Source organism: Poecile atricapillus, chromosome 6 (assembly GCF_030490865.1).
Source record: "Poecile atricapillus isolate bPoeAtr1 chromosome 6, bPoeAtr1.hap1, whole genome shotgun sequence".
NCBI classification, from domain to species: Eukaryota; Metazoa; Chordata; class Aves; order Passeriformes; family Paridae; genus Poecile; species Poecile atricapillus.
This window is the reverse complement of record NC_081254.1, coordinates 32240438-32262233: the sequence shown is the minus strand read 5'-3', so window position 1 is coordinate 32262233 and position 21796 is coordinate 32240438. Positions and strand designations below refer to the sequence as shown.

General features: G+C 41.8%; 1 long non-coding RNA gene across 1 annotated transcript; it reads left to right on the top strand.

Annotated features, from left to right (window-relative positions):
* Window positions 1-2789: 2789 nt before the first annotated feature.
* LOC131580425 (uncharacterized) lies at window positions 2790-21577 on the top strand. Its single transcript, XR_009277867.1, has 3 exons — window positions 2790-2926; window positions 18863-18966; window positions 21341-21577. It is a non-coding gene; the product is annotated as an uncharacterized LOC131580425 (long non-coding RNA).
* The last annotated feature ends 219 nt before the right edge of the window (window positions 21578-21796 follow it).

Genomic DNA, 21796 nt, shown 5'->3' with positions numbered 1-21796 from the left:
GTCAGAGAGAGCCTAAATCTGCCTGCAAGAGGTCCTGCCCAAAACACCTTTTGCTGTGTTTGAGTGCAGAACATTTTGTGGTTTTCCTTTTTCCTTCCTAAAAAATACACATAGCCCTCCACCTTTAAGAGATAAACACGCCTGCTCTGCCCCAATAGTGACTTTCCTTTTGATGTTTCCACATAAGGATTAGTCCACATTAATATGTAGTGCTCCTAACCTGCAGAAAGATAGGAAAGCTCACAGATATCTGTGTTAGCAGTCAAACCATATGTCCTCCTAAAATTGTGATGTTGACTGTGACCTCAGAAGAAATCAAGCCTGCTTATGGCAAATATATGGAATTGATTAAATGAATAAATAACCCTATTATTTAGTTTTGCATAAAAATATGTGGAACCCAGGTCAAAGATAATCCCTAATTTTTCTATGCATAATAGATTCCAAAGTGTAAACATTTCCAGTAGTATGAACCAGACTGGATGCTTTAAGTCAACAGTCAAAGGTGCGAGTGTAAACTCAGAAATATTGATAATGTTTGTGAATAACTTCAGACTAAATTATGCTGGAGTTCCCCAGCTGATATGAGTTCCTCTGTTGTTTTAATACTCCAGTGTCTCTTATTTGCAAGAGTTCAAAGACTGACCACTGTTTCTCTAATATTTGGCACCTCTGCTTCATTTTAGCACCTGTTTCTGTATCAAAACAGCCTAATTTGTTGAGGAATTGCAGCAACATTTCCTTCAGCCCCTAACGAGATATTCTGCATTCTGTGAGCATGATCCTTTCTGTCCTTGATTTTCTTCAGTTTTTGGATTTGGTGCAGAGATCCTGGACCCCAATCATTAGATTGTGCAGATCTGATTTTCCTGTTCTGTACAGCTCTGTGCTGGGCAGTGTGTGCTGAGAAAGGTCCTGCTCCCAAGTGAGGGACCAAGGGGAAACAGGAGCACAGGAGGTGAAAGCACCTTCCTAAAAATAGCAGTACAAATGACTGTCTTGTCTGAAAACAAAGGCCAGGCACAGTGACATGCTGCCTGTTGTGGGTTGCATTGCATTTTGCTCATATTTTCCTCCACATACCACAGGCTGAATTATGAATAAACCATGAAACTTTGATTTTTCTATTAAGCCACTAAGAGATCTCCAGTCAAATTCTCCACTTCTTGTATTAATTATGAGCATAATAGGTGCAAGACTAGCAGAGCACCTACAAATTACCCTGCTTGGAAGAATTTTGTTTGTGTTCCTTGCCAGACCCCATTGTGCTGTGCTGCACATGAGACACAAACTGAGGAGTCCCATCTGCTTCCTGTTTGTGCACTCATCTCCAGCCCCACCCTCGCACTGTGATGCTGTGTTTGATGAAGTTCAGGTTTGAATCTGAGTGAACAAAGCAACTCCTCACAGTTGGATCTTTAATCTGCTGCATGCACAGAGCAGCTCTGCCCACGATCCTGCTCGCAGCCTCTGGGGTGGGAGGCATCCAAAATCCACTGGAGCCACTGGGAGCCTTTCCATTGGCTGGGGCTGGTTTTTAGATCAGTCAAATTCTCCATTTCTTCCGTGATGTTCGGGACTATCTCTGACCATCAAGCCAGAATACAGATGGCAGAGGTCAAGAGCATCACCCATGTACTGAAAATGGAAGTGATTCCAAATAATAAACAGAAAATTATGACAGCAATGCCTGAGTGAGAACTGTTTAGGAGCAGTTTCACCCCCATTAAATTTACATTTAGGAAATGGCAAGAGATTAATGAATCCTAAACATCTGTCATAGCAAGTGATAAAATTGATGTTCAAGAATTTAGATTGACTAATGCATAGCTATTATGGATATTTAACAGTTTCTTTAAATTCAGTTTTTAAATATGATTTCATTTTTGTTTCAATCCAGTGCAATTTCAGGCAAAACTTTTTTAACTCTAATTAATACATGCAAATATAATAATTATTTTCTGTAGACATTTGGACCATTTTAATTTACACAATTCTTCGATTAACATAGTTCTTCTGTATTTTGTAAGTATCCAAGGTTTAGCTTTTTGCATCATCTCCTAGCAAATTTTGCTATGGTGTTTGGTCTGAAAAATAATGTGATTGGAATTATGTATTTATAGTTCCCCAAAAATGTGCACTGTGGGCTTCACTGAAAAAAAACCAAAAAAAACAAAAAAGAAAGAAAAAAGGAAGCCAGGGTAAAGCTGAGAAACTGTTTTTGCTATCAGCAAAAATAAGCACTGCTTTGATATATAAACTCAGCCACTCCTCCACCAAAGATAGGATATTTACAAGGTATCTACATAAATACAATTTGTGTGGATGAAATACAACTCGATGTGTTTGTGAGGTGGATCAGATCCAAAACCCACTGAAGGTAATGAGAGAATACACTACACTGTATTTTATGCACATGGCTTCATAAATAAGCACAGTGTAGGTGTGCAGGTGTGGAATGTATGCAGGAGCATCTGTCCTGCCTGTGCCCACATCCACAGCTACACCACATTTTACATTTTTGTATGCAGACAGTTTGTACACAGGGCTGGCATGATGTCACTGCAGGATATTTAAGCTTTGTTTGAATTTTACCTGCTGCCTGATGCATTTGGATCCTGTTTTCCATTATGCATGGTGCAGAGAGGGAAATGTGGAAGTTATGGGTTTGGTGTCAGGTGACTTCTGCTCTGCTGGGGAGAGGGGATAGGTGATTCCAAGATACTTTAAGGGGACAGGGCAGGAAGTCACTGCTTTGTTTGTTTTCCTCTTTTGGAAGTCAACAGGTCTGAAGGAATCCCAGCACTTTGACGCCACTGCCCGGGCATGAGAAGCAGCTGAAAACAGCTCAGGCTCCTCAGAGAGCACCTGGCTGTGGAACCAGCTGCAGTCTCTCCATCACCCTGAGGAGCCTTCAAAAAGCCCAGTAAGTGACCTCTTCAGAAAAGATCTGCATTGGCTTCTCCTTTCCCCCATATCACTGACACTCTATCCACACTGCTGTTCCCTCGCCTGTGTCATCACACCCACCTTCCAAGCTCGGTGTTTTAGCCCTGGAAAGGCTTTTCTGGGGAAGGCAGCACACAGAGATGGGGGAGCTTGCAGCACCTTGGCTGCTTTGTGATAATTCCCCACGTGGACACGTCCTGTGCGTGTTAAAGGACCTCCTGCAGGCAGCACTTGTGGAGCTGAACGTGATGCCTTGCACGTCATTGAGCATTCCTTCCTGGACACAAGCTCTCTAACATCACCTCACTTAGTAATACACAGTTTTTGATGCTGTCTTTCTTGGGTTTTGGGGATTTTGAAGCAGAAAGCCCAGAAACAGGGATACAGTAGAATGTTTATTTCCTACCCAGTTTCCTGGCATACCTGGGAATTACCTGTGAGCTGGACACACACAACTCATCTATTACTCTGTGCTTCAATAAATGTATTTAAAATGCAACTGAGTAAATGGGTCAGAAGGACTCCTTAAATCACTCGAATCTGGAAACTTCTGTTGCTTTCAGTTATTTACTTTTTTGGTAGCAATTGTTGAGAGATAAATTAATATCAGATATAATAGCTTATGGTGCAAAGTTCCTCCAAATGAATTTTCTGAGGCAGTGAAAAAACAGTGATATTAATAGGTTTTTCTAGGTGGGATGATGCAATATCCATTATGAGATCCTAAAACACCACTGATTGCTCTTTGTTGTGTTTTCCTGCATATAAATCACCACTGCTCCAAACACAACACATTAGAAGTTAAGAATAGTCCTAATCAATAATTTACCATGTTATTGATGATAGTTTTTGTAATGCAAACTTAATCCTTTGAAGTAATGTGTATAAGCCATTTGAACAGCACATACAAAACCCTGTCTAACAATCAGTCTGCACAGAAGATAAAACCCCACTGCTGTAACCTTCAGGTCCTTTTGTCAGGTGCCAAATATCTCTTCTTAGAGAGCATTGGAATTTCTGGAGAGGATGAATGTGAGCAAATATCCCCCCATAACCCCTGATGAGCACCTTGAGCCCCACTGCATACCTTGTTTTTTGTGGCATTTTACCCCTTGCCACAGAGAGGGATGAATATCCAGACTAGGGATGGCAAAGGTGTGTGTTTGCTGCAAGGTGAACGAGATCTCAGTGTAGCATTTGGGGGTCTCTCTGTGCAGGAGAGGAGGGAGAATGCTTGGCACTGCTAGCAAGGGAGCTGGAGTTTATTTGACTGAGCTCCCCTTTAGCAGGGGGTAGGAGATGGAGGCACCAGACATCGCTGCCTCAGAGCTGCACTCTCTTCAGTATGCAATTATACCATCCCTAAAGGTAAATAGAAGGTTTGTCTGTGAGAAATATTCCTGTACAATATTTTGCTGCTGAAAAGATAACACTATTCCCTGCCTCTTACTTGGCTGTACAATTTTAATTATGTCAGGGAATCTCTCCTATTTTATATTCCATATATATTTATGGAATAAGCTGTTGGCAAATAGAACATTATTTCAAATAATTTAATGTATTTATTAAAAGAGATTACAAATCTATCCTGGCTATAGTCATTGCACTTAGGGCAACCATTATGGCTATATTATTGTTCCATTTATTTCAAAATATCTTTGGCAAGGACTGCTCCTCCATGAACAGTGTAAGAAAGAGACTTTCTGCCTCATGATCTGCCCTCTTCTGTCGCAGAGGACTTTGCTGTCTCCTTTTCCTCCCTAAATTCAGAGTAGAGTCACAGCAGAAGAGGAGGAGCCTGATACACCCTGGCTTAGTGATTTTATTTATGGAACTCTGAGTTAGCCCACAACAGAACAGAGACAGAAGAACAGCCCCAGAGAAGTCACTGAGAAGCTGCAGAGCTGCTGAGGGACATGGGGGTCCCTGTGCATCCCTCGAGGTCTGATGGAGGAATCCAAGAATGCCAAAAAGGCAGAGCAGTGTTCAGTGACCTGTGAGTGAACCCTGTGTCTTCAAAGTCTGAAATATTCATGTGAGAAGTTCCTGGCATGTGTCTAGAGCATCTCCCAAAGTGTCCCATGCAATTACTGCCAATAACTGAGGTATCATTTGCTGTTTAACCAATATCTAGATCTTTCTAGTGGATTTTTTTCAGCTTTCACATGGAATGATCAAATAAATAACCATATATACTGAATTTATTCACGTGCAGTAGATTCTGGCTGCTGAGCTCCTCAATGGATACATGTCTGAAGAAAAGCATGGGTTAAGGAAGCTCCAGTGTGTGAGACCAGCAACACACAACCCTGCTGTACACACCTGTGACTCCAGAGTCACTCCTGAGCCACCAGGGCCTTTCCAGGACCCTTTTTCTCTGGTAGGAAACAGCCCCAGCCCCATGAGCCACCAGAGTCCCACTCAGGGCACCACACCTCTGCACCTCCAGTGGCTTCAGTGAACTCATCAAGGTCATAAAATCAATCTGCTTTATGACTCTTAGCAGCATTATAGCTGTAATAATATTTTGGGTGCTTCCTGCCTTCCAGAATTGCTGCCACTGCTGCTTGTTTGACATCACGTAACCCGTAACACATTTTCTAGGTTTCCAACCTTTGAGCACAATGGATTAGAAAGGAGGTTAATTATGCATAAGATAGAAAGATTTATGTAAATATAAAACCAATATAATGTATTATTTACATACAGCCTGTACTTATCCTAAGTAACTTCTAGAGAAATCTTTGGCTATCACGAATAGCTCACACCTCATTTCTGAATCTTAGTCCAGAAAAGGTTGGAGGGTTCTGGCTTCCTTAAATTGCTCCTAATAATTTCTAGACTAGAGTGTGGATGTATAAGAACATAACTCAAAACAGATGGACAACAAACAGGATAAATCTCTATCATTTATTACATTTGCCAAGCGATCAAAGGTGGCTAACTAGACATTTTCCTCATTGGTTGTTTGCATTAGATATGCATATCTTCTTTCTTGCAGAGCCATTTCCGAATATATTTGCAAGGCTATTGATGTCCATTACTTCACTTAAATATAGATCAGAAATACTGACAAATATTTTCATTCAAAGAGTTTGATCATTTTCAGATTACTCTCCATGCTAGTAATTAACCTCAGTCAACACCCTTCCATAGCACTTTCAAACACAGTTCCTAGCAAACATAAAGTTTCATAAATATGTACTAAATAACCTTAAAGCCCTTTATGAATAATTATGAGTTTTTAAGTTTTTGTGAATCTGCATATTAATTCCTTTCCATAAATAATACATGAAGCAAAAATCCAGCTTGTTTGGTGTCTGGGGACAGAGGAAGAAAAGGAGGGGATAATTATCAGTTTAATGTGGGAAAATACTTAACCTGAAAGATTATCTTCAAAAACTGATGACTCCATAGGTTTGTATATATGTGTGTATAAACACACATGTATAAAATATATATGTAGAGATGTGTATAGCTGCAGACACAGCAGAGATGTGCCTCCTCTCTGAAAGAATGCTCTCGTTTGAAGCGTGTTACGCTTCTGTCTCTGCTGTGCCATGCTGAGCTCTTTAAGTGAAAAGCAATGTGCTGAGCTTAGCCCCTCTTTTTATAAATGCGCCTTCCCCCAAAGGTAGAAAATTAATGAGAGGCTGCTGACTAAAATTACTACATTTCGCCTTCCGTGGGACATTATGGATTTAAAAGATAAGAGAGAGTGCAGCAAGTCCAAAAACAATTTCATTTCATTAATCCTTTAAGTGCCTCGGGATGAGCAGCCCCTGTCCAGCAAAGGTGGTGTTACAGCAGCTTTTGCTTTGCCTCCTGCACGTCACCTGAGCACGCCTTGTGAGCTCTGCTTCTCGCCTTGGGATGGAAGGCATCCAATAAAAAGATGGAGTGGGAATGATATATGGCTGAATGCTCTTAGAGTGACACTTCCTGGATGCACACTGGCAATAATGGGAAACGTAAGGGGTTTGCAGAGCCAGCCTGCTGATCAAGCAGGCTTTGGAGCTAGATATTATTTTTTTTTTTCTCTCAATTTGTGCTTATGGTAAAGAAAATGTATTTTCTGGTCCAGTGTTCTTTTGTTTCTACATTAAAAAAAAAAAAAGAACAGATTTATTTATTTATTATTTATTATTTTAAAGAACAGAGCTCAAGAAGGTATTAAATATTTGACTTTCTCATAGGACTGTAACCATACATTTGGTAGAAGTGATTTTGTAAGAATATAAATACACTAAGATTTTTCAGATAAAGTACAGTAGATGTGGCTGGAAAATCAGTACAGAATTTGGGTACTCAAACCAGAATTTGTTTGTGTGAAACTCTGTCTGTACCCCACTGCCATTCAGAGTTTGTAGAATCTTTTGAAAGGAAAGGATCACATTCAAATTTTACATGTTTAAATAAAGAACTCCATTTGGTTGTTTCCATATTAATCCACCTACAAAATGGAAATAGATTTTGCTTCTCACTTCAAGTCCTTCAGATCTATTTCATTTCATGGTCCCGTTCAGTGGCTGGCTTGAAGCATGAAAGGCAGTATTTAAACATATTAATTAAAACGAGCCACTAAATAGCAAACCTGTTCTCTTGGATTTAGTACAAACAAAAAGGAAAAAAGAAGGAAAACTGAAGTGATACAAGAATTTTGAGAGCTGTAGGTGCTTTGCTGTCGCTGTTTTCTCATGCTGCAGCACCAGAAAGGGTTACACCACAAGGGTACCACCTCGTTCTGCAGAGTGGGTGGCACAGAAGCTGCCTAGGAAGAGTGTTAGACACTAAGTGATGGGAGCTGGTAGCACAAGAGTTTGGCCTAGAGCCTCAAGAGACAGCTTCCAGCCTATCCCAGCCCATGGATGAGTCCTCCTGTGAATCTCTGCACCTCTTCCCCCAAGCAGGAGCATCCTCCAGGCTGCAGCAGCGCCCTTGGCAGCTGGGTGACCCCACTCACTGGAAAAGAGCAGTGCCAGGGCTCTCTGCCCTCACTCAAAGTCATCTGTGGCAGCAAAGCTCTGCTGTTTAACCTGTTTAAAACTACTCCATCAGCTTGGCTATGCAGCCAGTAATTAAAGTGATTAGGTGAGTGGCTGGACCACCATATCAGGAAGGTTGAATGCTGAAAAACAGGGGAGTTGAGGCCACCCTGCAGCCACAGCAGAACATGTACACACACAAATCACCCTACTCCATGGAGATCACCATGGAAATCAACATACTCCACTCTTACACCAGCCTTTGCTTTTTTGTGTTAACAGAAGTAGAGGAAAAAGGACACCCTACAGAAGTGGTTGAATCAAAAGCTCAACCTGAAGCTGCTCCAAAACCTTCTGTGAGTGAGAGAGGGACCTGTAGAAGTCTTAATGGTAGTGTGTCTCTTCACTGAAAGCCTGTTAATTAATCATAGACTCAGCTGGAAATAGTTTCTGTAAAAAAAAATATGGAGCGGCCCAAATTTGTTTTTGATTAGACATGGGACAGAGATTTGAATGAAGTCTTTTAAAGGCCGCTATTACAGTTGTTTGGGAAGCTGTCTCCCTGGTAAACTGAGAGGTCATTAGGAATTTATAAATTAACTATTTTTATTGTCCAGGGTGAAAAAAACCCAAAAAACAGCCCATGAAATATCTAATTGTTGTTGCTGTGTCTCATGGGAAGGAAGACATGACATCTTGTCTGTGAAGTGCTTTGTGTGGACCCAAACCTGTTGATGAGTAGTTTAAGCTAGTTCTTCTGAGTGCTGGACCCATAAATTCATAGATTTTAGTATGAACTCAGCAGCAGCCTATGTTATTGGTTAAACTATTTTCATCTCAAACCCACCCTAAATCCCCAACAAAAATAGTAGGCCAGATGCCCAGACTGCAGCTAGAGACCCTCATTAGGCATCATTTGCATCCTATTAACCACTGAGCTGTGGGTCATTCGCTGCCTGTCAACCATTCAAGTCATTTCTTTTGTGTTAATTAGTAGAGAAATAAGGAGTTAATGAAGATCTTATGATCTGTGATGATTTATCTTTGTTGTTTCAAATGAATCCCTGCTCTCTGAGCACTCCAATGAGCTCCTACACACCAAATAATACAGAACTAGTCAGAGGGAGCTTACAGCGGCCTTTGGAGTGTTGTTCTCCAGGGACCTTTTGCATGGTGGGCTTTGTTAGCTAAAGATTAGAAGGAGTTAATTGCTTCAAGATTGCTGGCAGATTAGGTTACAGGGTGTGTTGTATCTATGTAAGCATATGTCAGGTCTAGTTAAAAGATAGAAGATGCTTATTTTAATAAAAGTATGAAAGCAAGAATTAATTTGTCATTATAGCAAAAATCTTACTTCTACTCATAGTCTAAGCACTTGCAGATAAATGAAGTCTTCTCAAAAGTGGAGAGAGCACAGCTCTCTGCCTGACTGCATGGCTTCCCAGGCTTTTGGCAGGCTTTTTCCAGGTTTTTTCCAGGCTTTTTCCATCCCTGTTCGAGGAGGGCAGAACAAGGACACCCTGGACTGCCCACATCTCCCATGGCTCCTCTTCCTCTCCCTGAGGGGATGAGGGCTCAAGAGCCAGACAAGTGGTTTGTTAACCCACCCCACCCCCTGAAAACATTTTCCTGAAATGTAGGAAAATCTCACAGCCCAAAATCCCAAACACTTGGGATCTGCAGCCTCACATTGCTCACACTGACGTGGAAATATCACTTCCACAGGGCCTGATTTGCTGCTGCTCCAACAAAGAGAGGAAACTCCAACAACCTGAGGTGAGAATATTCAGGTTTGCTTTCTCTTTGGTGGCCACTGATCCCTGTCACTCCAGGGAGTTGCTGGTGCAAGACCTTCCCCAGGCAGATACCATTGGTCCTAGAGACGGCTGGAAACTCCTTTTTTCCAGACTTTTAATTTTTAAATAAAACAAAACCAAAAAACAAAAACCTTCCCCAAAGGAATTTCCACAAGACTTAAAGAAGAAACTGTTCCACAAGCACATCAGCTCTGATGCTCAGGGGTATTTATTTTTCCAATGGGCAAATAAATTTGAAAGTTTTGTTTCTTTGTCTCCTATTTGCTTCCTGTGGATGGAGCAGAGACAATGGATCAAGAACCAGGTTGGAATGGCTGGAAATGTTAAAGCACTTTCTCTCTCCAGGGCTTTGCTGCAGGCTGCTACTTCCAACAGCAGGAGCACTGGACCGTGCACAGACCTTGATCATTTGTGACCTGGATGTACACTAAAGTAAACCCAAAATATAATATTCTGGGCTTTAGACCAAAGTAGGTCAATAAAAATCAAAATTCTGATGTGGAGGAGAGCTGCTGCTTGTCTTGCCCTGCTGGCAAGAGCAATAACTTCTGGACAGAGGCTGAGGCGCTCCATATCTTGATTTTGTGCAGAGCCTCTGCTGAAGTTCTCAGCAACATCCTGAAGGCATCAGGAGCTGCTTCAGGACAAGAGATAATTGCTCCTCATCTTCCTACTTGCTCGATCTATGATTGGTACTTCTGCTCTTCCAGGAAATTTAATTCTATTTAAATTTTAAAAATAATAATAAAAAAACAAAACAACCCTGGAATTAATTATTTAGGTTCACCAAATATTTTGAAAGTTTTTATTTAGACCTTTTTTTTTCCCCCTGTACATCTATTGGGTAGAAAATAAAATTAATTATTTGTTCAGCACTATATTAAAGTGCCTATGAATGATGAGGTTTGTTTTAGCAATGAAGAATATCCTGAAAGAGCTCAGGATCTGTCTGAAAAAAAAACACCACTCTTCTCTGATTTAGCTGTCATAGTGCATCAGTTAGAAATGACCATTTTCTTGCCCGTGAAGAAATACTGTGCAAATTGCAAAGATATATCTGGCGAGCACTTTTTTTACAAACTGTTCTGAAAATTGTACGTAATTGATGTCTTCCTGGCTGAAAGAAGGAAAAAAAAAAGAGTCAGATATTTGGCTTATCTAAGTCTTTTCCTCATTTCATAGGTAAAGGGCTGGGGAGGGGAGGCAGGAGAGCAGCAGAGCTCATCCCATCCCCCAGCAGCTGGAGCTGGACACAGGACCAGGCATCCCTGTGCACTGCATCTTCCATTGCTCGGGATGAAGAGAGGTTTTTCACCCTTTAGTTGTTAAAGGGAAAAAAATCCTACCTTGCCCCCACACTCAAGAGGAAAAAAGGACAGCCAGGGTGATAAGGGAAAGGTGGCTGTGCCTCTTGTGCAGCTTCAGAGAGCAGGAGAGGATGGGGATGTAATTGCAGATGGGTTGATGGGAGGAATCGGGGAGAGAGCAGGGGATGGGCTGGGGAAGAGGATGCAGCTGTAACACAGAGCCCAGCTCCTCTCCAAACACCCACAGCTAAAGCCAAGCAAGCACAGGGCCACTGTATGAGCATCCCTTAAGCCTAGCCCAGGTTTCACTGCCTGCAGCAGCAGAGTGACAGCTCCAGTGATTTTTTTCTTCTCCCGCGACATCAGTCGGAAAGAGCCGGCTTTTGTGTGGGGGCAGGAGTGGGGGAAGAGGCACAGAGAGAGAAGAGGGAAAAAAAAATAAGCAGAAGTAATTTATTCGGGATCTTTGAGAGGATAATAGCCAATTATTTGTTTATAACACTGGTTAAATTTTCATTAGGCAGATTAATGGAATATCATGTACTGTCAACATTGGACTGAGGGGTGGTCTGTAAGAGATAAACGGGCAAACAGTCGATGTGTCTCCCTGAGTAAATTAGTTTTTGCTTTCCTGTTTTTCATATGAAAATGGAAAGGTGGACAAGGTGGTGCATTTTAAAACAGGTCTCAAGATGGGCCAAATCAGTTAAATATGAAAGCAATTCTGGTAATAAATACATTATAATAACTTAGCATCGTGCCTATCATTTTGATTTCATGAAAGTCTGGGATAATGTAGATTTTTAACCTGCTCTCTTAATACACATTTCCTCTTCCTGAACTTCAGCTTTTCTTGCTGTGAGGTGAAAGCATATTACTTTTTTTTGCCTGATTTTTCTGTGTAATCTGTTCAGTATTACAGCTGGTAAGTGCTAGAGGCTCACAGCTCTTTCTTGTGAATTCTGGTATTATCATACTGGATAGCATGAGCAGTCCCCTCTAAGTACTGTATTATCAGCATCAGAACCCCTGAGTGGTTATGGTTGCATATCCTCCTCTTTTGAAGTCAGAATATTTCTTAACATATTAGCCTGGGATTTTCAGACAAGCCTGGGAGAGGCAGACACCCAAAATTCAGTGGGAGTCCATTTAGCCTCTTGGAAAATCCCAAGACATTTCCTGGAGAAGCGTCATCACCTTAATTTGACTTCAGAGCCCTGCCCTACTCCTCTCTGTGCTGTGTGGGCAGGTGGAGAGGACAGGTCCTCTCCAGCGAGCACAGCAGCTTTAAAAGATTCCCAAAACATTTCATGCAGACTTGACCATTAATAATCACAGAGCACAAGACCAGCCCTTTGCTATAAGGAATGGCAAAATCTTTATTTCTGATGATGCATTATAATGGCACTGCCACATAAGTTTCATTCATAGACAGCACTTGGTGACATTTAGGTCACAAGTCAGCAACCTTCTGAGGCCATGCAATGATGCCAAGAATAATATTCATTCTTATACTTCTTAAAATGGCAATTTAATATCCATCTCTAGAAAAAATTATCTGATACTTTGCTTACAAAATCCCCAATTCCCTTTGACCAGTGTAAATCTTGGCTTCTTCCAGGAGGAAGCCTTTAATGACATCCCCAAGTAATGGGAGATCAGAAGAGATCCCTGACAGCAATGCCCTATGAACTGTGCCAAGTGCTCTCAGGATGTATATTTTCTAGTTTCTGTTCCCCTTTTGACTGAAAGTTGTGGCTGTGATCTACACTGGAATCTTTTTGGAGTTAAAATGTTGCAAGCAAAGTTATGGACGTCTATAATGAATGGAATTATCTGTACCACTCATCAGTGCAGAAAGAATAGCACTAATAATGCAAGTAAATTCTCATCTTGCAGATGTTTCTCTGTTTCATCTTGGAAGTGAATCTGTGCACTCATAAATCTTGCTTTGGTTTAAAACCAAAGAAAGAATTAGCATTCTAGCAAGTGCTCTCCACGGAGTGACATTCATCATTTTCAGTGTAAACTAAATGTTGCAAGAACTGATAGGCTTCATTTTTCTTTTATGAGTTTAAAAGATATGTGAGTTTTGGAGGGGAAAAAAAAAAGAAAAAGAAAAAGATAATTAGTGTGTACATGTTTTAAAGTATTGCAAAGTATGAAGCCCATCCTGCAAAGAATTCCTCAGAGGCATGGTAGCAACAAGCAAAGGTTTTACTCCAAAACTGCCAGCAGAAGTTTTGTTACAGTTCCATTGAAGAAAAATATTTGCTAAGAAAGGAATCAATTCTCCCCCTGTATCCAGAGGTTCTCCATGTATGTGAATGGGAGTTATGCACATGTGTATATGGAGGTATCTCTTTTCCTAACAAACAGTCCAGATGATAAGCTCATAAAGGTTTTGTGGAATATTTATCTTTTCCTTGCTTGCTGTGAGCCAGACTTCTCTCACAAGGGGTATAATTAGCAAAAGCATCAAAACAGACATTTTCAACAAGAGCCCTTCATTTCCACAGCATTCTTACCAAACCTTCCATTTTGGGGGGGGGGAAAATTAAAAATCCCATCCTTAAGGGTGAGAGTGAGAGAGTCAATTTGTCCACACAGATATCTGCCATTTCAGAGGATGGCAAATTTCCACCTCCTCCAATGAACAGGTCTGCTTTCACTGAAGGACTAATGAAGTCTGACCCCCTATTAACTATAAAAGGAGCCTCAGTTTAGTTGGGGTTTTTAATCATGTTAATGCAATTTATCTACCGCATAGGGAGACTAATCTCCACATTTCAATACATTAGTTAAAATGAGGTGGTCTCTATACCCTTCTGGGATTAGCAAATGTACCAGGACATGCCTCTTTCCTCGGATGCAATTTTCTCCTTTCAGGCCAACATCATTAGTGCTCCTTACCTGCAGTACTCAAAATAACCAGCAACAAACTCTTTGGTAGCTGAGTCTTTTAAAGGAAACTAAATCAGTTAGGCTCCCAAATCCCATCAAAGGACAGTTGTGCCTCATCAATCTTATATCCCTTTGGAAATCCCAACATTAATTCATTCAAAAGGATCAAATATGTCCTGTAAAACAAGAGCCTCAGTGGTTGTTCTGATAGCAGAACAGAGAGAATAAAGTTATTTTCCAGTGAGTCCCAGAATATTTTCCTTTGGAAACAGCCTCATGAGATCTCCTAGTGTGCTATCATATGTTAAGTTCATTTAAAACAACTGATAATATCCTGAGACTCACAGATAGCATCTCTCCTTCCAGTTATATTCGAGCCTCTGATGGCCAAATTTGGCCAACTCTGTTTTAAATACAACACCTAGAATGTTAACAAAATATGTTTCACGAGGCTGGTAAAGTGGCTGCTTTTTATTTCAAAGCTGTTGACTTCAAAGGCTGCTTGGATTGTGTGTGTGTGTGTGTTTTCTTTTAAAAATCTTCATACTGTTTCTATCTTTTTTTCTCACTATCAAATAGATCATTACATTTTCAACACTTAAGGACAAAAACTCTTCTCTCAGATCTGTGCGGCAGATCTTGACAGTAATATTCAGCTCTTCCCCACATGCAGGGAACTCCTGTTGACATCAAGGAGAGAAACAGAGACATGTGCAGGTAGGACTGAGGAGACTGTGCTGAGACCCTCTGGCCGAGCTCTGCTGGGGAAATCTGACCCTCATTTTCCAAAATATCCTGGAGCCTTGGGATTTTGGATCCCAGTGGCAGCAGCTGCTCCTGAGGAGCCTTTGAGCACCCATTTGCTGACTCCATCCGCACTCAGAACTGCTCTGACACCCCCTGACATTCATCTGTGTATTATCCCCATGTCACCAGGGGATAATACCATGTCTGATCAACTGCAGATTTCATTACTCACATCACCCTGTTAGCTAGCCACGCATTTAGGAACAACCTTCTGGGTTTTTCCCTTTGTTTTGCTTAGCACTGAACGCTGTGATGCCATGAACCTTGGCATTGAGAAGATCATCTTCAGGGTTGTGTTTCTTTCTATCCCACAACCTCATTAATGACATAAACTTCATATCCAGTGTCAATTGATGGCCAAGGCAAGGGATATTTACTTGTTCATTGGCTGTGTTTGGACTTTTGGGGAGGGCTTCACTTCATCTTTATTAATACTAACAAATTATTTGTAAAACAGAGGAAACTGACAGACTTATTACAGTTCAAAATGCCAGGAGGTTGATGCTACCCTCCACTAACACATGGCCTTGTTTCATTTCTCTTTCGAGTTTTACCATGAATGTATTCCAGGACTTTTCTAAGCATCTTTTTTTCCCTACCTCTTCAAGCAATGAAAACAAATCCAATGCCAAAAAGGTCAAGTATGAAAAGGAATAGCACAGCCATGTTAAAATGTCTTCTCCCCAAGCCCCAGATACCAGGGAGAAGGATTAGCCATTTAAATGGGCAAGCATTCTTGTCTTTAAAAAATAAAATAAAAAGATGTTAGGATAGATTTTTTCTTTCACTTCTCGTTTCAGTCTTCCATTTTGTATGTTTAATGAATAGCACAATTAGGGTGAATAAGTTAAATAAGGAAAATGAGGCCATGGTTAACTTAACTAGTTATATGATTAATTCTTTGCTCTAGCTGTTTAGCTCACATGGGAGTGTCTGTGTGCATCTTATGAAACACATATCCAAAATGAGTGGTTCAGCTATTCAAAGTTGTAAGGTTTTTATTTATATAAATTTATATCTGTCATCAAACAGAGCAGCTGAAAGGGAATCTTGCTGAGAACAAAATCCATACCAAGATCCAAGATGATGGAGAATCAGTCCTTAAATAACCAGAGGTTTTTAAGTGCTGGTGCAAACATTTCTCAGACATACCCTAATGACTTCTGTATACAACTTTTGTGAAGAACAAACATCCAGAACTTTGGTATCGTGATTTCCCTGCTGCAGCCATGCCCTCATGGTGGGTTTGTCTGGGGTCCCTCTGTGCATTAAATGGAGAGCAGAGAAGAGCCTTGCTGGATTTCACCTTTGGGAATTTTCATCCAAAGCTGTCCTCCAGTGATCACAAACCCTCTCTGAAGCTTGGAAAGAACCACTCCTGAGCAACAGCTCTGCACTGGAGTGCTGTTCCCCAGCAGAAGTGTAAACCACACAGTTTGGGCTCCTCTCCCAGAGGACACGTAGAAGCAAACATTTCCCAGTATTTTCTGGACACGTGTGTGCAGGCCCCCAAACCCACAGCACAGCAGAGATCAAGGAGGTCTTGGAGACACAGCACAGGATTTACCCTCCCTGTGCTCAGGCTCAGTTTAAGTTCCCCTGCAAGATGTTTGACTGCACTGATTTCTCCCAGCACTCAGCTACAAACACACACGGGAGGTGACTGTGATCTCCAGCCCACCAGAGACTGATTCAGCTCTCTATGCCTCCAGGGACTGTGAAAGATCCTGGGATGATTCTGTTGCTCATTAAGGACACCAGTTTCTAAAGGGAGAAGAATCCAAGCAACGCTGCCGAGGTGCAGCCCTTGTTAATCGAGAGGAAACGGAGGTGGGAGTGAAGGTGTGGGGTAAACAATCCTTCAGGAGTTTCCTCATCCCTGCTGCTGCTCAATGGGTTCATATACAGGAGCTTGCTTCAAAAATTCAATATCTGAAGAACACTTTTGGTAGGGCGAAAGGTCTTGTGCTGCTCCCTCCTGAAATGAGCAATGTTTTTAAACCCAAAACCAAGCCAGGTTTTAGTACCTGTATCAGGGGTTCCAGTGCACAAAACTCACAGGTCTACCATGAAAAGAAAATAGCAGAGAGTGAATACAGATGTTGTGTGAGTAGATGTGCCTGCAGTTTCAAATGATGACTCTGTTGGCTGTTTATTTCACCTGCTCTCATGCAGCAGAACCAGTGCTTGGACTGTCCTGTAACTCTGCCTCTGTCCTTGCTGTTCCAAACCCCTGCTTAGGCATCTCCACACAGGATGAAATACAGAAGCTGAACAGACACTGCCTATAACAATTTCACATGGGCCTTTTCCATCTTTGCCACAGCAGACAGCAAAGTGATAGGAATATGAGGATATTTAGTCTGTTAAACTGCTTTTGGCCCTGCTCAGGAGAATTTACCACATTGTGACAAATCCTTATGCTAATATTTGTGTAAACAGAGGAGGAAACTCAGGATGTGTAATTCTACCATGTAAGAAGATCTTTTTCTGTCTTTTTGCTGGATAATGGGATGATTCACAATAATCTGGGACTATCCAAAGGTGTCTGAAGAGCACATCTGGCCCATTTTCACAGACTTGCAAAATTAGACATACAAAAAAAATATATTCCTGTACTGCAAATCAATGCCTTTCAAAAAAAGCTAGTTTGAATTCCAAGTTTTTTAGTGATGCACGATGATCTATTTACACACAAACTTTCAAAACTTTAATAGCAAAACCCCCTGACCTGATGGGTTTTCTTCCAAATTAATTATTGGAAAGATTTTTTTTTGTCTTCACCCATATCCTTTGTTTTCTCTGCATGCTCATGACAAGTCAAAAAGGAAGGTTGATATTTCCTTGTATTTCAGAGCTGACAAAAAGACTTATCCAAACTTTGTGCCCTTAACTTTCAGAATACCAACAGGAGCAAATAATTATATCTGATATCACTAATTCTGTTGGACAAGCACTGCTGAGCTGTGCTGACACTCACTGGCATTCATGAGTGGCTCACATCAGCTACAGGGGTACCACTGATGTTTGGGGGATATTTTGGAGGCTGAACTGCCTGTGAATTTAAGGATTTCCTGCACAGTGGGGAAAAGCAGGGAAGGGGTTCTCCCAGAGGCAGGGCTGGCGTGGGCCATGCTGTCTGGAGCTGCAGCCAGCAGGGGAGATGGGGTTTGGGGCTGGCAGCAGCTCCCACTGTCACACTCCTGCATCCAACCTGTCCTTTCCCAAGGTGGGCTCTGCATGGAAGAAGAACCTACACCTCCAACAGGCTGAGGATGTCTCTTCCCAGGGAGAGCAGACAGGACTCTCTATCTCTGAGGTTACTGTTTGCATTTTAATTTTGGAGCTTGGGTTTACTTTCTATTGTTACTGTTGCCCGTCAGAACTTTTGAGAAATGCACACACCCCCCAGAGATTTAGGATCAAATGGAAAACTGAATAAATCAAAGTATTATTGATGATGGATTAAGGCCATTTCCGGCAGAGTAATCTCCTCTCATGGTGCATCTGTTGAGGAGGACTCTGCTATTCTTTCGGGCATCTTTTAGGTGTATTAATCAGTACCAGCTGTAACTGGTACCAGCTGTTACTGCTTCTCCTCTCCCCTGGCATTTGCCCAGCCCTTGGGGTGAACCTGCTCTCCCTGATGGGCATTAGGGATGCAGGAGGAGGAGGACACGTGCTGGAGTGATCCCTGTGTTCCTGCAGAATGGGCGTGTGAGGTGGGATGTGGCCATAACCCCTTTCCTGACACACATGCTATCATAACATATTAAAGCATACATTACCTCTAAACATGAGTAATAGCATTTTTCACGTTAGTGTTCCATGCAATTCACTTATAATTTAAGACTGTTATGAACGAGACTGATAATCAGTCAGAGTTCTGGAATCATTCCTGAGCTCTTGCAGAAGTAAAATATTACAGGGCTATGTCAGCCTGGTCAGATACTGTCTTCCTTCATACAGCTGGTACTGCCTTTTCATTCTGCAGCAAAGTGTCTGAGGTCAGGGAGTGCCTTCCTCTTTGTCTGGTCTCTATTAGCTCTCTCTGGAAGAAGTTGTCCCTCTAACAGATTTTTTTCCCCCCCAGCCTGCCTTTTTGGGACTGATCCTTTGAATTTCACAGAAACAAGCTGCTACAGCTTTTGAATGAACTTGCTGCTATTTGCTCTCACTCTCTCCCTCTTCCAGCTGGTAAGTGTTAACTCGTGTTGCCTTTCCTTGCAGGTTTTCATTTCTTATTCCTGGGAAGTACATTTTCACATGGGGGAAAAAAAGAAAGATCCCATAAGTCCCAGCAAATCCATTTAAACGCAGATGTAGCCATTTTACGGTTGTTGCTATGACAGTTTGGCAAAGGTTATGCATACTGTGAAACCCATCTTCTGAGGAGAGAGAGAGATCCACGGGTGAGCAAAGGCAGGAGGAAGGTGGGACCCAGCCTCATCCACGCTTCTTGTTTGGTAGGAAAGGAGAACGTGGGAGGAAACTCTGCCCATCCTGTTATCTCTCCCACTACGCCCACCAGCACATAAATGGGGCTCGGGGTCACTGAAATCATAGAAGAGGATTGTTTGTGGGAATGGGAAGATGAAAAGGAAATGGGGTTTTGGGTTTTCCTCGTTATTTAAGCAGAATTTAGCCCAGACTGGTAGAGAAGCAGTGCAAGTCTACCAGAGAACATCTCCTGTCTGAAAGTAGTGTCTCAATCCACGTAGAGCTGCACATGGTCCAACCCTTCATGTAGACATGGACATGACATGTTTAAAAATAATTCTGATATCTCACAGCACTCTTAAAAACCCTTGCTCATTAGGAGTAAAGCCATATTGAGTCAACTGTGAGGTAACCCTTGCTTATTAATTCCTTTTTCTCAGTATTTCTCATTTCAAATAAAGCCCAAGAGGAGCCAAAGAATTCCTAGGGAAGCACCATTAATATCGTAAGAAATTGTCACTGTCAAAAGAAAAATGCACCAATAAAAAATATCCAACCCAAAAGATGTATTAAAGAATCCTAAAGGTAGGATGGATGTGCTTCAAGCTCATTGCAATAAATGCAATTTATCATGGTTACTTTGCTTTCTGTGGAACGGGTCTGTTAATTTTTTACTCTTATAATGGGTTTATGTGAACTCTCATCTTGATAAAATATCTAAATTTTAGTTAAAACCTGAAAAATGCAAGTCAAATACTAAATGCAAGCCAAATATTAAAATATAAGTTGGGACCAAATTAAATGTTGGGTTATTTTTTATGATACTTCAGGAAATAGTCTCAGGATATAAAATTATTATAGTATTATTTACAGGACAGAAAATATTTAAATACACAGAATAAATGTATTCTCCCTGGTAAAATAAATTTATTCTAGGGGTGAATTTGGCCCAGCAGGGTTTAAATTTTTCCTAACACAATCAGAATATCAGAAGTTGCTTTTTCGAAGCATTCATCTCATAAATGGACAATTTTGTTACTGTAGGATTTATAATCACTCTGCACATTTCATATATATGGCACAAAAAAATGCAGCATTTCCTTTGATAGCCTATTATGCCTGACATGGATTCCTTATTACATCTTGTTAGGGAAATTTATCTTATGTGGTAGATTTTCGAATTACATTTACAAAACAAACAAACACTAAATGTGTCTGTAGCTTAAAAATAAACTAAGAAAAATACACTTAAAGACAATAACAATAATTTTGAACCATATTTGAGAGTATTTCAGGGTATTTAGCCTGGAATTAGTCCTTTCCCTGAGAGGGCAGCATTGCTTTGCCCTGTGCAAGTGAGGAACACAGTGTGGCCCCAAGGCAATGCAATGGATGCAGTGTTTGTGTTTTAAGGTGCATTTAAAGTGATGTGGGAAATTGTGGGCAGAGGGAGGGACATCACACTGCCAGCTGCCATCCTCTGGCCACCAAATTCTCACTGTCCTTCTGGTCCCTGCACCCACCTGTGTCCCCCTGCACCCTCCAGAACCGCAGGGCCTGGCTGGAGAGTCCAGGGGAGATAGGACATCTTTCTCCTCCTGCCTGGGAGGAACATTTCCAGCATCTCAAACTCCCCACCAGCCCCTGACATCCTTTCCCACCCAGATGTTTTGAGGAATGGGAAGTTACTGAAAAATCTCCTGACTGCTGATAGGTGAAGAGAGGGAGATACCCAACCTTTATTTGTGCCACAAACAAATGCTGTCACTCCTCCAAAAGCTCTTTAGGGACTGTCAGGTCTAAAGAGGACCAGGTTTACCTTAACCTGAGCCCCCTGAATCTCACCCTGGTAAGAGCAGGGGCCACGGAGGGTGGTGTGGGAAGCAGAGGTGGTACCTGCCACACAGGTGTAGCCTGCATCCCTCCCCGTGCTGCCAGCAGGATCGCTCCTTTCAAAGGCAGCATAGCTCCAGGCAAATCTGCTCTGCAGATTGTTTCCAGCCTGTGTTCCCCATGGTTCTGGCTCTGTCTGTGCCTTGTAGATATAGAAACTTTGCAGCTTGTAAAGATTTGTTTGCTCTCCCACCCCCTCCCTCTACTCCCTCCTTAAATCAGTGATTTTGTGTTACAGGTACCAGGCAGAGCAGTGGAACAATGAAGGTGTCTCTGCCAGATCCTCCTGCAGGACTGACAACCAGACCCCATCCTCCTGATGGTGAGCTCTCACAAAGGACCTGGCCATGCAAAGTCAAAGGGAAATCCAGACATCCAAAGGGTGCAGGTTCCTGGTGTTCAATCACAGAGGGGCCCCGCTGAGATAAAGAGTGAGACGCAGATACGGCCAGTACCTGGCTGGCACCTCCCCACATTACCACTGCAGGAATGTTTACTAACAATAAATAGTAATAATGAGATTTTATTACTTCCTGACTCCTAGTCTTACCTACAGTCCCCCAAGGAAAGAGCCATGCCTCTTGGAAGAGCTCCAGTGGGAAACACGGCGCAGCTGCTGCGCAGAGGGTCCCTCAGAGCCCATTACCTGCCCTACCAACCTCCGCAGTGGCTTGAGCTAAGCACAGGCTCTACT